This window comes from Hippocampus guttulatus, chromosome 1 (genome assembly GCF_054856545.1).
Source record: "Hippocampus guttulatus isolate MCC_2025c chromosome 1, RoL_Hgut_1.0, whole genome shotgun sequence".
NCBI lineage: Eukaryota > Metazoa > Chordata > Actinopteri > Syngnathiformes > Syngnathidae > Hippocampus > Hippocampus guttulatus.
In genome coordinates, this window is record NC_141261.1 from 31,671,639 (window position 1) to 31,688,377 (window position 16,739).

General features: G+C 41.4%; 1 long non-coding RNA gene across 3 annotated transcripts in view; it reads right to left on the reverse strand.

The window, feature by feature from the left end:
- Positions 1-552: 552 nt before the first annotated feature.
- LOC147211355 (uncharacterized) overlaps positions 553-16,739 on the reverse strand; it is a 148,953-nt gene continuing 132,766 nt past the window's right edge. For all 3 annotated transcript variants that reach the window (XR_015102547.1, XR_015102545.1, XR_015102543.1), the window contains one exon: positions 553-734. This is a non-coding gene — a long non-coding RNA (uncharacterized LOC147211355). The remainder of the gene's footprint in view (positions 735-16,739) is intronic.

Here is a 16,739-nt window from a genome sequence, read left to right on the forward strand (position 1 = left end):
GTACAGTCTCTCTCTCTCTCATCATGGTGATCATGGAGCTGAACTGCAAGCCCGCTGTGCCACAGTAAATTTCAACTCGTGTCTCAACTCACCCACAAATGTACTCTTACTCTTTAAAACCATAACAATAAAAACAGCTAAACTTGGCACGGGGAATAAAAGTGATATTGTGTGGTGACATCACGTAATGTCAAGAGCATCATATCAGAATTCCGCGATGTGTCTGAGTTTGCGATGTGAGTGAGGGGATTGAGGTTTTATGTTACTGCTGCAAATGCACAATATAACCATCGATTTTCAACAGCGCTTATCCTGAATAGGGTCGCGGGGCGTGCTGGAGCCGATGCCAGTCTACTACGGGCAAAAGGTGAATAATCCCCTGAACTAGTTCCCAGTCAGTTGAAGGGAACATATAGAGACGAACAACCACTCACACCCACATCCACACCATCACTGTGCGGGAACCGATCCACAATGAAATACAATAATAACAAATAAATAAGTACAATTGTAATAATAGCAAGGCAACAGCTTTATTTACCGTATACAGAGCATAATTATAAGGACAACATTCAAAAGCATTCATAAACAAAAGAACGAAAAGCATTTAACTCCAAGCGTTCCGTCAATGACAATCTTTACGTCTTTGGGTGGGTGCAAAGAATCCTCTCTCCCAATGACAAAGACCGCCATGGTTGTGTGCTTTCCTTCATCATCCTCATTTTTCTGCCTTTCTGACAAATGCACAAAAACAAAAAAAAAAAAGAATAATTCAACAAATACTTGGAAAGCAAAAGAAAGCACATCTGAGACTAAAAGTTCCTCTTCTTTCTTCAAATCGGACAATTTACCGGATATCTGACAGACAAGAGTCCGCCCACAGTTGTAACACTGCTAAGATTAGGTCTCAATAAATTAATAAGAAAATGAAATCACATTTTTGTTTTCTTTTGCAGCAATGTGCCCATCAAATTTAAAAAGTCAAAAATCAAAGGAATGTGACGAGGAATATTATTAGCAAAAAATATGATGCTGTTTACTGACAATTATGTTGCACATTTTACACATGCATGCACATGTTCTTGAAGAATTTGGGCTCTCTTTCTTTGTCTTGGTCCATTTACGAATTATTTTTCAGTGCATAGTTGTATTTTCATGTGTTCAACACTTTTGTCCACACATTAGAAGAGCATTAAAAAAATCGTTGCTTGTGATTACTGCAGAATGGTCAAATTAGACTGGAAACATTAAGGCAGCAAGATGAACCTGACAGAAACTAGTGTTAGCCAGTACATAGCTCTTGCGAATGTAGCTTAGTTTAGTTTGAGTGTTCATATTTTGTCATTATATTAGATCATGAATATATGAGACCAGTTGCATTCATGACAGGGTCATTGCCCAAAAAGTCTGAAATGTCAGACCGTGCATAACTCTAATGAGGAACAATCGCCAAGACAAGGATCGGTGCCATGCCACATTCTCCGCAGTAAACTTCTAGTAGGGACTGGACTGGTCGCCAGTCAGTTGCAGAGCACGTATACAGTCGAGACCGACAACCATTCACTCTCACATTCACACCGTCTTTCAGTGGGAATTGAACAAACACTGCCTGCACCGAAGTCAGGTGAAAAGGGATTCAGTTGAGCCACCACATGTGGCACGTGTTAAACTCGGTGATCATACATAAACATTGCACTGACATTTTGAACATTTAGGCTGTTAAACTTTTATTTCGGGATTATTAAACTTGTCAGTAAAATGTCAATGGACAATATTGTAGCTTTGGGCAAGTATACAATGAAAAGGGAGCAAAATGTGATGATTTAAATTGCTTGACAATTAACAGTATGCGCCTTTAAAATTTTTACTTCGGGGATATTGTGCTTCGAGTAAAAAAAAAAAAAAAAGTTTGTCTGGAGCCTTGTGTTGTGTATCTTCTAATGACTCACTCGATTCAGTCGGACCTAATAAATTGTCAAGTGTATGATTTGTCCATTTTTTTCTTCACTTTTCCATTCTGCAATGCGGGGTTTCCCCTTGACTTCCCTTTCTTGCCAGTCACTCGCTTCATGACAATTGCAGGGATCTGCGACGTGCCAAGCAATACATGAGTGATCAGTCACAGCTTTCCATCTGCCCCAGTGTGGTATTTCCTGTGCAAACTGTGCTGCCATTCATACTGCAATCTCTTGGATAACAGACATACTCTGTAGCCTACCCCCACGACCTCTGTTCAGAGTTCTTTCAAACCACTTCACATCAAACAATGTGATGGAGCCACAGTTAGATGTGGACAAAACCGATCCCTGGATGAGGCCAGAGGTTGCGCTTGCTTCACTGCTCTACTTTGTGCACCTCGTCCTTCCAAATCAAAGCCTTTGAAAAAAGGGGGACAATTTGCACAGAGAACGCCGAAAAGTGGGAGCGTTTTGTGAGACAAGTCAAGTAATGATGTCTCTTGCCATCACCAGTCTGCCGCTTTCTGTGACCCAGATAGAGCGGTCTCCATAAGAAGGATGGAATTGATTCCATTTGCTCCAGAGTGCAGTATATGTGTCAAAGAACCATATGCAAATGCCACGTGGCCTTTGCAAGTAACATCTGACCTGCTTCAAAAGCTGACTGCGGAGTAAATAAAACAGACCTCTGACAATATCGGTATTTGACATGTCCCTTGTGTCTCAAACCAGATTTTTTTTTTCCATTGAGAAATGTGCATGGTTGGATAAAAATGATCCCAAATGCGTGTTTCCAATTCACAGTTACAGAGTCATGAGCACCCACTGATATTTTGGTCTTTCGGAGCTTCATCAGCATAGAGACGGATTGAGACTATGACAAATTGCCCCTAGAAGTGAGCCTGTGCACGCGCTTGGCAACGTGCAGAAGTCCACGAAAGGGGACAGGCCAAGGGCACCCTCGTCAGGCTTTCTCGTCTGACAAATTTGTCTCCCTCTGCGTTTCCCGCATAAATCCCCTTCTTCGGGCTCATCATCGCCATGAATATCAATGGCACGGAAATTGGGTGGCATCAATTGGGCTCGGGGTCTCACAGACACGCACTTTTAGACGTTCTAAGATGAGGACTGTACAGTATATTGCTGTCATAATACTGCAATATCTGATATGCCAAAACCATGAAATATATATGCGTTGTATAAAGTACTAGCTTGTCAATCTTACTGAAGAATAACAATCATGGTTAAGATGTACAGGTATAAGGCTCAATTGCATGTTTTTGGGTTGTTTTGTGATCTGGTGAAACGCACAACTCTGGTTGTAACTTGGCATTTGAATCTGAGGTCATAGCAAGGAGTAGAAGCAAGTGAAGCAAACTAGGGTGAGAAGTGATTCACTTTTAAACCACTGCTCGGTGAGGAGTTGAAGTTGGGAGTGATAAAGGTGTTTCTTTAAAGACACGGTCAGAAGATAAAGAAGCTAAACTAATGAATACAACAAATTCATTTGTCTTGAAATAGACAACGACCTAATATAACCTTTTGTGTGTGGTGTTTACAAGTCCTGCACACAATAGTCACACAGCATGAGATGATTCAGGGTTAATCCATCAATATTATACGGCACTAAAGATCCAGGCTGACCACAGCATCAATTAAGATCCTTTTAATCTTTTTTGCAATCCCATCCAGTAGCAGAACGGATGTGCCAAAGAGTAATAAACTTGAACAGCCTCAGATCAGAAGCAAGGCCCATGCAAAGGGGAATCTGACGTGTCGATTGTTTTTGAGCACATGATTTATGTTTCTTCTTTTGAATGTTGACTTTGGGAAGATCAGGTGAATTTGAAATGGAAAGCCTAGCACAAGGATCACCTACCACCGATCCGGCGTGGAGGAAGAAGCTATGTCGTCAAAAACAAGGCAATACAAGAAACCCTTTGAATTATTTGAACAGGTAGCAGTCAAGTGGTCAAGTGGAAAGCATGAAAAAGCGAGCACTTTGCACAGCCTGCCCCCATAAACATTAGCAGTATAGTCGCTAATAACCAGCTGGCATCCACCGGATGAAAGCAGCAATCAATCGTGTCATCTTTTGATCAGTCACATTTGCAAGTAGCGATGATGCTAACGGCAAAGAGAGGATCATAACTTCACTATTATTATGTTTACATTATAAGGCGAATTTATTCCTGATTAGTCCATTGCTTCTTAATTCACTGTGTGATTTTATTTTCTTCTCCATGTGTCTGAAGTCAATGGAAAAAAAATCTCTGTTAATTACATTTTCAATTATTCTATAATTGTCTTTGCTGTCAGTACCAGTGCTTTATGACCGTCATTTTAAAAGCAATGAAAAAAATGGTTGCCGGTCCGCAAAGCGCATGTACTTGTCTCGACTGGTCCTTGACACAAAGAAAAGGTTGGAGACCACCGCCCTAGCAGACCGACTCATGTTAATTGTTGTTTGCTTTTTCTGTTCTGTTTTTCTGTTTCCGATGCAGCTATGTTTTCCAATCTCCTTAGCTGAGGCCTGAAAAATTGACCGGACAGAGAACCGATGACATTGTGGCTATCATGAAATTACAATTACAATCTCGACACAAGTGAACATTTTTAACACCTCACTGCGTGTGAGGACATTCAGAAATGGAACAAAGACTTAATGACCCAGAAATGTTGACATCTGAACTTACTATACCCTCCTATGAAACCCTATCTTTTTAAACCCTAACCCTACTTGGTAACCCTGAATTGAAACCCTTACACTACTTTGATACCCTACTTTGAAACTCTACTTTTAAACACATAACTTACTTGAAAACCTGAACTCAAATGAGAACCTGCCCCGAGAATCTTCACATACATGTTCAAACTCATGCACATTCCGATGGGCCATTATTCACGCTGAGCACTACTATCCATCACCACTACTATCATTTACAGGCGAACGTCTGGCGACCATATCACGGTCATTTGCAACGAACCCTGAGGAGAACGCAACATTTGCTGCCTTTGAAGACACTCACAATTGTTTGCCGCTCAGTGGGATAGGTGCGGAAAAAAACCCCAGGGAGTTCGTTTGTTAAAGCTGTGTCATCCATTCAACAAGGAAACATATTTGGGATGGAGGCCTGAAAGTATTTGGAAATTGTGATTTTGACTCAATTAATGATGGAGCTTCAGTGCAATATTCACTATGTACAGTCATATTTTCAACCATGACAGAAAACTATGCCTAAGTTGTTGCTCTAATTATGCACGGACAGTAAAGAGCCTGTGTGAGCTAGTGATCGTCCCCCTTTAGTGTTTGCGCGACTGTGTGACACTGAGGCGAGGAATAGTTACCGTAATTAAGAGGGGTGGATCAGTGCGAATAAAAAACACCTAGAAATGTTTGTTTGTTTATTAGTGTTATTAAATTGCTAGTAGACCATTTCTGCTTGACACTCTTATTTTGAAACTCCTGTCGCTGTTTTGAGAATGTTCCATTTACGTTTTTTAGTTTTCATAGTAGTATGACTGACACGAGTCCCGTTAGGCTTGTGTTAAATTGTTTCAGATGAATATTGCTTTGTGGCGTGCTGTCCAACCAACGTGTCTTGGTTGGACAGCACGCCACATCGGTTGTTTTTCTTCTTCTCACAAATAAACTTTCAGAGTGTCGATTGTAAACATAAAACAGTTTGCCAATAACTACTTCATCTCTACCTCTAACACCTGTCGTGAGTGCTGCTTGAAATACCACTGTGCATTCTATTATAGCCTTATTCTGTATACATTTTATGATCTACGGTAGCTTTTGGTCCACGCTATAATACGCATGGCACTAAATGCAAAGAGAACACGTGTGTGTTTGTCACAAATATGGAGAAAAAGAAGTAGCGAAGGAAACAAAAATGTGGCCAGAAGTAAAATGAGCAATAGATCTCTGACAAACAGAAACACAAATATGCTCAGCTGCTACTGCGACTCACTGGTCCAAACTGGCAAATCTCCACCACACATCTCCATCTGACTAGAAATATGACTCATGTTTTAAAAGGTTATACTCCTCCTCCTGACAAATAATATAAAACAAAGCAAAAAAAAAAGAATCTTAACCTGTGAGGGAAAGAAAATCCTTTCTCAAATGTTCGTGATTTCTATGTTAAGTGCTAACAAATTATGTAACGCTCCACCAACGCCACTATGTTCAGCAAATATTTCAAATGGAACAATGGAGCAAAAGATGAAGAAGAAAGTTGTCATTCTCTTGATTTTTCTTCCCTTCAATGGTAACTTCAATATGAAGAATGATATCTTCATCTATTTCGAGCCGCTTATCCTCACAAGGGTCGTGGGGCGTGTTGGAGCCTAATCCCAGCTGTCTTTGGTCATGAGGCGGGGGACACTCTGAACTGGTCGTCAGCCGATCGCAGGGCACATATAGACTAACAACCATTTGCGCTCATAATCACACAAAGGGACAATTTTGAGTTAACAATTAACCGACAGCTCATGTTTTCGGAATGTGGGAGGAAACCCGTCGTGTGTGTGTGTGTGTGTGTGTGTGTGTGTCTGTCTGTCTGTCTGTCTGTCTCAGAGGTGCTACGACAGTTCTACACGGCAGTCATCGAATCAATCCTGCGTTCTTCCATCACGGTTTGATTTGGGGCCGCCACAAAAAAGGACAAAATCCGACTTCAACGGACAGTTAGGACGGCAAAGAAAACTAATTCATGATTCCATGTTGATGAGAGCATTAAAATGGGGAAAAATAGGACAAAAAAATATCAAAGGAAATTCAGAAATGATCAAAAATGCTTGAGTAATCACGATTATTTTTTTGTGAATTTGAGTTAATTATGACAGTTGCATTTTTAATTAGATCCATCCATCCATCCATTTTCCGAACCGCTTGATCCTCACTAGGGTCGCGGGGGGTGCTGGAGCCTATTCCAGCTGTCTTCAGGCAGTAGGCGGAGGACACCCTGAACCGGTTGCCAGCCAATCACAGGGCACACACAGACGAATAACCATTCACACGCTCACACTCGCACCTATGAACAATTTAGAGTGTTCAATCAGCCTGCCATGCATGTTTTTGGAATGTGGGAGGAAACCGGAGTACCCGGAGAAAACCCACGCGGGCCCGGAGAGAACATGCAAAATCCACACAGGGAGGCCGGAGCTGGAATTGAACCCGGTACCTCTGCACTGTGAGGTCAACGTGCTCACCACTGAACCACCGTGGTGAGCGCATGTACTGTATATATATACTGTATATACAGTATATATCCCAAAAACATTTGTATTTGTACTTCAGTTATAGTGCTTGTTCAAAGTTACCACTGTGAGAGTAGGCCATCATAGTCAGTTGCGTGTGCACTGCTGCCGTTTTAAAAATAATTACATGGACAAAGTGCCTTAAGTAAATTTGGACCTGTGCCTTTTTGTTTTTTTTCTTCTTACAAGCCTGCTCTTATGTCACTTTTCAGGACATCACATTTGGTGTATTTTAGTTAGAAGCCTTTCGCTTTGTTCCAAATTGTTCCCTTTTATTGCTCAGAGCAGATGAGGCTGATGCTTCCTGATGCGAAGCCAAGGGCAAGTAAACTTATGTCGCAGAGATGCAGTGTGGAATAAACCTGGATGAAATGCAGCTATAGATTCAAGTCTAAGCCCTTGTGGAGCATCTCTACCATATGCTTCATCAGCACAGTCACCACAGAGCTATCAAAAACAGACTTTGCAGAAATCTTCAAATGAACGGCCATCCAAGTTGAAAGCCACAAAAGTGGTTGTTTTCATTTCTTCTAAAAGGTGATTCAGATCAAGCTAAAAGGTAAAAATTTGGTCACAGAAAGTAGACTACACTTTAGACCAGGTGAAACCGCTTCTAAATTTTGGTGTAACGCGATTTTGGTGAATTTGAACGAGGGTCTGCGTTCCGCTTATAAGTGTGTTGGTGTTATTTTAAATAACATTGAAAGCCACTCGATAAATAACTTATTTATTATGGTAGAGTTTTTAACCAATCATATTTCAGCTAGCTTGTGTTGCCAGGTAAATTAAAGTTGCTCAGGGCCTTCAGATTAAACAGATCAGGCCCCTGTGCGCTGTCAGTGAACGGCACAGTCAGCTTGCAATAGCCAATCAGATCACAAGTCTGCAGACCAGGGCCAGCTAGAAGGGCTTACGTCGAGATTGTATGTGCGCGCTCGGTGAGTGGATTAGCGCCTGCTAGAGGGAGCTATGACTGCATTTTAACACAAAATGGAGAAGATGTTGATCTGGTTGCAGAACTACTTTCCACACAATTTTAAAGACGGACCTTCCACGAAAAGCTGGATATTGTGTGAAGAGGTCGCCCAACTCCTGCGCTAGCCTGTCCCAGCAAGGAAAAGGGTTTGTCCGTCATTTTCAGACGAGCAATTATGAATGGTACCCGTGGCTCACAGCCTCTGAGAAACGCTGCAGATTGTACTGCTGGGAATGCCTATTGTTCGCAACTGACCGATTTGGTGTTTGGAGCCATACTGGGTATACGAATTTAAGTTGTTTTACCAAGGCAGCAAGGAAACATCAGAGCACGGCTGGGCACTTACAAACTACGGTGCGTTTAAAAACGTTTGGGGAGACTCGCGTAGATGTGCAGCTCAGTGAGCAGGCACTACATTGGTGAGTAAATAATTTTTATTTTACATTTCTTATTGTCATTTTATTTCGTTAATATTAAATTAATGGTAACGAAATAAAATAACAAAGAGACAAAAATGTATGAAATAAATCTGCTCACCTGCAATTTATAATGGCACATTGTAGTCACCTTCGTGCACTAAAGTTTGTTCAATCTCAGCTGCTCAACATTTTCAGTTACCGTATTTTCACGACTATAATGCACCATTAAAAGTCTAAAATTTTCTCCAAAATGGACAGGACGCCTTATGATGCGGAGCGTCTTGTCTATGCGCTGAGTTCCAAAACCTGACTGACAGCCGACACGCTGTTTATATAGAGAAAAGGCGGAAGTGACTGTGGACAGGCATGCGGCAAAGAAGTCGGCCAATCAGTGAAGAGTGGGCGTGTATATATATATATACACATATGGAGAGCGAGAGAGAGAAAAGGCAGATGTGAGTGAGGACAGGCATGCGGGGAAGAAGTCCGCCAATGGGTGAAGGGTGGGCGTGTAAGTGGACGCTAAAGGTACGCCCCAAGCAGGTACCAACACCTGTATAGAGTGTGGCTATGTGCATTGTTGCAAAACAACTTCGGTTTTGGTTTCTAAGAACCCCCGAAAATAAATTCTACAAAGAGACACGCCTACGAAGCTCAGTTCAAACTTCAAGCCATCGGTTATGCTTTTGGCATGCGTGCCCATCTCACAGCAAATCTGAACACTCAAATGAACGATGAGCTTGCCGTTATTCCCGGAGGCTTGACTAAAGAACTCCAACCGCTGGACATCGGCATCAACCGGGCGTTCAAAGTAAAGTTGCGAACGGCATGGGAACAATGAATGATCGATGGCAAACACAACTTTACAAAGAGTGAGAGGCAGCGCCGGGCGAGTTACGCCACAATTTGCGAATGGATTGTGGCTGCTTGGACGAACGTGTCTGCTTGCACTGTTGTTCGAGTTTTTGGCAAAGCCGGCATCATTTCTGTGGAGCCACATGGCAATGAGAGTGACTGACAACAAGAGGGAACACGGCGTTTTTGATGGACTACCGGTACTTGCACAATTGTTCAATTCTGATACAGAGGATGAGGACTTTGATGAATTTCTGGGTGATGATTGATCGAAAAACGTGAGTACATTGTACGATGGCTAAATAAAATACAACGGAACTCAGTTTTCCGTTGCCTTTTTAAAAACGTGTTTTTAGCTTGTATCTGTATATCTTGGCATGCTACCGTATGCTTCAAGCTAACGTGTTTTTAGCGTGCGCGCATGCATGCCGTATGTTTAAGCTGGCGTATGTTTTACCACTTTAAAATTGCGCCCAATAATACAGTGCGTTTTGTCTATGTGTAAAATACAGAAATAGCACCCATTAATGAGACTGCGCCCAACCATACGGTGCGTCGAATGGTCGTGAAAATACGGTATTTGCTGTTGTATAGTCTATTCTCAAAATGCAAATGATCTGTTAACTTTATTTTCAAAGAATAGTTTTGTTATTGTGTGGTTGGTGTCTTACATGAAACTGCGACATTGCGCAATTTATTGGACAGACTTGTTTAAGATCACACAGTGTAATTTGGGTGGTATTTTATTTAGTATTTTTAAATCATCTTTTTATTTTTGACAATATCTGTAAATTTAGTTTCCTGCTCTTAATTGTGAATGCATACTTGATGGTTTTAAATGCTCCTGAAATTAAGTGCTGCTTGACGAGCCTGTATTGTGTTAATGTATGTGACGTCACTGAAGGCCTAAGGTTGAAATGCACGGCCCGCCACTGTGTTAACATCATGAATCGAACCCTCTGAATTCTGGAGAAATATATATATATATATACAGTATATATATATCTTTTTTTCATTTTTTTTGACTGCATCATTATTATCCTCACCTTTATTATATCTTTTTACTCACCCGGCACAGCGAAGCAAGGGTGGGGGGTGTCACAACGATCAGGGTGGAAGGTGGTCTCCAAGCACCCAATTCATAGCTGTGATATGTGATGAACTTTACATCATCCACCTGTGGAAGTTTGCTCGCAGTTCCTTATAAACATACTTTGCGCACTTCTTCTGCATAAACCAAAGTGAGTCTTCAGTACTTCTGCTTCAGCAATGTCAATGACTGTGTGTGTCTTCTGCGCTGAATTCAAACGTAATGAGGGGAGCTGCTTCCACTGGCCGGGAAACAATCCGGCTGTGTTCACTCCCACAATGGCGCAAACTCCCCATTCTATCTGCGCCTGTCTAGGCATATACCAAAAGAAAGAAAATTCCACCCATTCACACAGTTAGACTGCGCTTTGTGCTAGACTTGCACTGGGCACAAAAATACAAACCACAACGAATATGGTAAACAACACAAATCAACATTGAAGGGTTCCATAGCTGGCTTGAATGTAATCAATTTCCAAGATGTGCTTGTGCGATACTGTTCAATACCGGGAGTCGGATTGACTTTTCTTGTGGACAATTCACATGGATTATACACAATCTATGTGCATTTTATCGACTTGACAGTTGTGCAGAATAAAGGACATTAGATTTGAATTTGACTTTCATTTGGTGTCCCGTAGGAGAAACTTGTCTCGGAGGACAGGCCCTGCGTGCTGCTACATGCATTGAGCAATACATATCACATACACTACACACCATACATTGGACAATACATACAGTACAGGACAATATATACTCTACACACATTGGACAATACATTACAAACATGTGCACACCCTACACTGCCCTTATGTCCTCTTCCTTGTCTGTCTGCCTCCCTCTAATTGTTTGTTAACCAAGCTGATAGCCTTCGGTATGAATGAGTTTTTATATCAGTTTAATTTGCAGAGAAGAGTCCTATACCTCCTTCCTGAGTTTAGGAGCTTGCATTGGGAGTGTAGCACATAAGAAGTAATGTCTAAAATGTTGTTGGCCTGTTGAATAACGCACTGGACAAGTATGTCCTGGGGAGCAGGGGGTGGAGGCTGCCTGATTACCTTACCTTTTGCAAACAAATAAAAATGAGAGGCAAGGAATGCAAAAGGCACTTTACATGGAATCATAAGACCAATTCCAACTTTAGATTGTGATGCATGTAACCGAAAGAAAGCTTGTTCCTCGGCAGTGAACCAGAGAATGTAAAATGGATTCTGTTCATATTTTAATTATAGACTGGACCAAGAGTTTTTTTTATTTTTTTTTATGAAGGAGTTAAATTGGCAAATGCATAATTGGATCACAATCCCAGCCGCTGTTAATTAAAACAGACAGCAAGGTTAAATATAATAAAACTACATCAGACAGACCTCATTGTCCTCCAAGGAATTATCCCACTCAGCAAATAACCTGGAAGAAGTAGAAGCACAGTCCAATGCTCATTTTCTGCAACAATGTTGGATCATTATCATAATCTCCCCAAAAAAACGGTAGCTTTCTAATGACCCATAACAAGTGTGTGTTTAGAGTGTAAACATGAACAAAGCTCATTTCCTGCCAGCATGTTTTTAGCTGGTGTCTCAAAGTCACCGCTCTCCACTTTGCAGCATTCCCGCTTTGGCAATAGAAGAGCTTCTCTCACCTTTTCTCTCTGAGGCTCAAATTAGAAATGTAGTCACTCGCCGAGGGAGCCACAAGCTCATTAAAACATATTGGGCTGCAGTATTCAGGCCGTGAATATGCATTAGGTAGCCATTAACGCTCTTATTTGGGAAGTTCAACAGAAGGGAGGATGCAAAAGTATTGTTTTCATTCTTATGACATCATTCCGAACAACATTGACTATTTGTTGGCTGCAGACATTTTGCTGATTTCAAAAATAGCTGTGAGCTTTAATGACACACACAGGCTATTCTGCATTGCTCACGCTGTCCCTGCTGATTTCATGATGGATTGAGATCTTATTGATTTATTAGATGGGAAAAGTAGGGAGAGCTGCAGCGTGCAGGAAGTGGAACAAGGGACAATTAACAATCAAGAGAAGCAGGACATCCCCTGTCATTATTCATGAGAATTTTTGTCTGCTCCAAGAATGAGTAACAGTAAATGTGTTAAATCCTAAAAATGTTGTCATTCAGTAATTCTAATCTGAAAAAAAGCCTATAGTCTACAGGAAAAATGCAGCTGTTGTTAGCTTTAGCTTATTTAGTACTTTTTGTTTATAATTTCATAATTTTAGCAAATGTCTGGTTTGGTGATTTCAAAGTGACCAAAATGGCAATTGTCTAGTATGAGAATCTTCTCAAATTTCTGAATGATTCGTACTTTTGCTTGTACTTCCACGAAAGTACCCAGTGCAAGTCTGCTTGTCACCTCTGCATCTGATTCAGATTTGGATGATGACACTCTTAGTATATTCTGCAAACTGCCCGCTGGAACAAGGTACGGGTCACATGAGCAATCCCAGGACAGCTAAAATGTGACATGCCGGTGCAAGCGACGTGGCATTCTGTCAGTGTTCGAAGACACACACCTTTGTCAAAATGTGTGGATGTAAACAACTCAGTGTGCCGAGCGTGTTCTTTTCTCCCATGACTTTCATGTGAGCATCTTATGAGTGCGGTTGCTCTTCAGAACAAGAAAGTGCATTTGCTTCCAATTTTAGTCCCACTGCTGACAGAACTTCAAAATCACTGCAATGGAAAGAGTACACATCTCGATGATGCACTTGCAGCAGTCAAAAAAAGGCTCTCTCCTCAGCTAGAATGTGAAGTTGTTTTTTCTTTGGGAGTGAAATCATATTTTTCTCACTGATCACGTTCAAAGTTTGTATCTCTCGTGGGTTTTTCAAATGTGACACCATAACACTCCTTGCTAACACTCCCATGGCTGTACAGATAGTGGAATGACTTAATGGGTGGTAGGAGTTGCTCCAACCAGTCGACTTGACGACTTGTGGAGTCCACAATGACATTTAGAGCATGATATCGACAAGTCATTTTTGGCTTGACGAGGAGGCAGAGCTGCTTGTCGGAACAGATGAAATTCGTCAGTCATCTAAATTGTGGAGTGAAAATATTTTCTTTTTTTATTTCCAGATGTGTAGCTTTGGTAAATGAGCAGAATTTTGAATCCAGTAACTTCTCTCTGAAAGTAGAAGGAGAGTGAGGACTTATCCCTGCGCATGAAGACATCCATTATTTACATTTATCCATCCTTTTTCTATACCCTTCATCCTCATTAGGGCCATGGTTAACCTGATGCCACAAATGACCACCATGCAGACCTGCTGCTATGGTGGGCCCAGAATGAGTGTGTTATTTCATTTTTTTGAATTTTTAATGACAACTGTATTGGAAAAAAAGGTCATGACATCATCTGGAACTAATTGATGTCGACTCGATTTTTCATCACATTAGAGTCAACTTGCAAAAATCGGAAGTTGTGCAACCGCTAATGCAGTAGTGGTGACCTCCAAATGCACATTTCCACGGCTCAGTTTGATTCACCTTGGTACAGTTTAAAATGTGATCAGGCTTGTATGACACCGTAAAGTGTGCAGACGGGCTAATGATAGCTGTGTCTGTCACCTGCTCTTGTCTTTCTTTTTTAAATTCATAATTGATTGTTTCATAATCAATTTTTAAATGATACTGGAGGAAAGATGAAAATTAACAGTTATTCGGACATGGGTGACAAAGCTTTTTCGTTTGAAGGTCACATACAGGAAAATGGAAGGATGAAAGGGCCACTTTTATATTCTTCAATTTTTTTGCAACACGCTAATGTCAGTGAAGAAAGCAATGATATATAATTTGTCGTTAATTTCATCAGCTTTATGTGAAAGGTGTTAAGGCAAATAGTTCGGGATGTTTTTGGGATGGTCAACATCCATCAATCTCACAGAGTAGATCCAGCTCTGCACTAAACGTCCAGCCGAATCCCACATCCACATTCAGAACCCAAAAAAGACCAACTGTTGTAAAGTGACAATTTTTCAAAGTTGAGGACCATTAATGTGATGTTTTCATAAATCAGCCATAGAGCATAAGGTGGAAGAAAGTATTTTTGCCTCCAAAATTGAATTCTCTTTATTCACTGTAGTGTTTTGAAGATAAATTGTGTTATTCTTTTAATCATAAATGTTTTATTTGTGTACAGAGAAAAGTTCTACTGTGGATGAACACATTTAGTAATAGTAATAACACCTATTTTTCTGACAGCGTCCCTTCTCACTCTGCCCATCTTTACATTTTTAACTATCTTGTCTCATGTATTTTTTATTTTTTTTGGAGGGGGGGGGTCATACCACGGGCCGTTGAAAAATGGATGATGGCCCGCATATTGCCCCGGGCCAAAGTTTAGACACCAGTGCTTTAGGATATGCCATCTCATAATGTTTGCCATTCATTATGTCAACCGCTTTATCCTCACGAAGGTCGTGGCCATTCGAGAGCCAATCCCAGCTGACTTCAGGCAGTAGGCGGGGAACACCCTGAACTGGTTGCCAGCCAATCGCAGGGCACACAGAGACGAACATCCTTTCACACTCACAATCACAGCTAGGAGACATTAGAGTGTTCAATCAGCCTGCCATGTATGTTTTTGGAATGTGGGAGGAAGCAGGAGCAACTGGAGAAAACCCACGCAGGCACAAAGCGAACATGAAAACTCCACACAGGATGGCCGGTGCCCAGAATCGAACCTGCACCTTTGCACTATGAGGCGGACACATTAATCAGTCAGCCACCGTGCTGCCCTCCGATAATGCAAAAATGTAATTTTTCAATGACCTTATGGATGCCATTACATTATAAAGTAGCGTTCGCACATGTGCAACAGTCAAACCACAATGTGTCTGAGAGCATAGCAACACTGAATTAAAAAAATATATATATATACAGTATATTATTATTGAGCAATGCCATACAAATCGCTTTTGTCTGTAGTCAGAGGTGCACATGTCTTCTCCTTGTGGCTCCTCTTGCTAGCACAAGTCCATGTTTTTTGTCCACCAACTAGATACCTGCTGAAAAACCTAAATCGGGTAAACTAGCAATACGAACCCGAATCAGTGAGGTCACATCACAGCGTGAGAACAGTCATGATTTTTTTTCCATTTCCATAAGCCATTCCATTTGTAGATGCTGCCTTCTCGTCGAAGCACTACAGTGTGTTGTGTGACTGTCAAAAATCTTTCATTTTGAAAAGTGATGTGTATGATGAGCTTTTCCAGCCGCAATGCGATCTGAAATTAGTTGTGGCGGTGCAGGAGAGGGAATCAGGGCAGAACTGCACAGCTGCGCCAGGTGCAATTGGCAATGATCAGTTGTACATCTCATTTCACCCTACACAGTAATGATTTGGTTGCAATGAAGGACCATGTAAGGCGGAGGTTCCACCGTGGATATTAACATCAAGGACATTTGTGTTTGATATAAAAGGAGCTTTTTATATATTTATTTATTTCAAAGTTAGTTTTGCTCTCTGCTGAACCGGAGTTCAAAGTTAATTTGCACTTCAATGCCACCAAAGAGCTCTCGAGTCATCCGTCGCGATTTGTGGCAGCGCTGTCCTGAGGTATTTTGATTAGCAATAGGAGATGGAAATGATTGAATTATGAATGATGGGCATATTCTCCCATGTGCTTAAGTTAGAAAAGGTGCACACAAACGCCCTTTTTGTTTTGTGCAAATCGACTGATTCAACACGCCTGATTCAAATGATCAGCTCATCTACAAGCTCTGTCAGGGCCTGAAACGACCATGAACAATTTAATCAGGTGTGTTGGAGTAGGGAGGGATCTAAAACAGGCAGGATATGGCTCTCGAGGAACCAGAGTTCCCTATCCCTGCTCAATTTGCTGGAGGAAAGCGTGCACTTGTGTGATTGAGCATTTGTGATCTTGGCTAATAAGAGTGAATACTGTACTAGGGGTTTTATAGACTCCTCGAATTCCTACTTCACAGTGACAGAGCATGGCATTAGTGTTTTTGGCTCGAAGAGGAGACAGATCCACATGCTTCAACAGATGAGTGCAATCTGTCTACCTTCATTTCAATCGTCCTCTATTTCAGAAAACACAGCTTTGGTAGGTATGGGAGACCCAGAAAAGGTGGGAGTGGGCGGGAACCAGGCCCAGCAAGATTTCAGCCCACACAAAGTGGAACCAGAGCA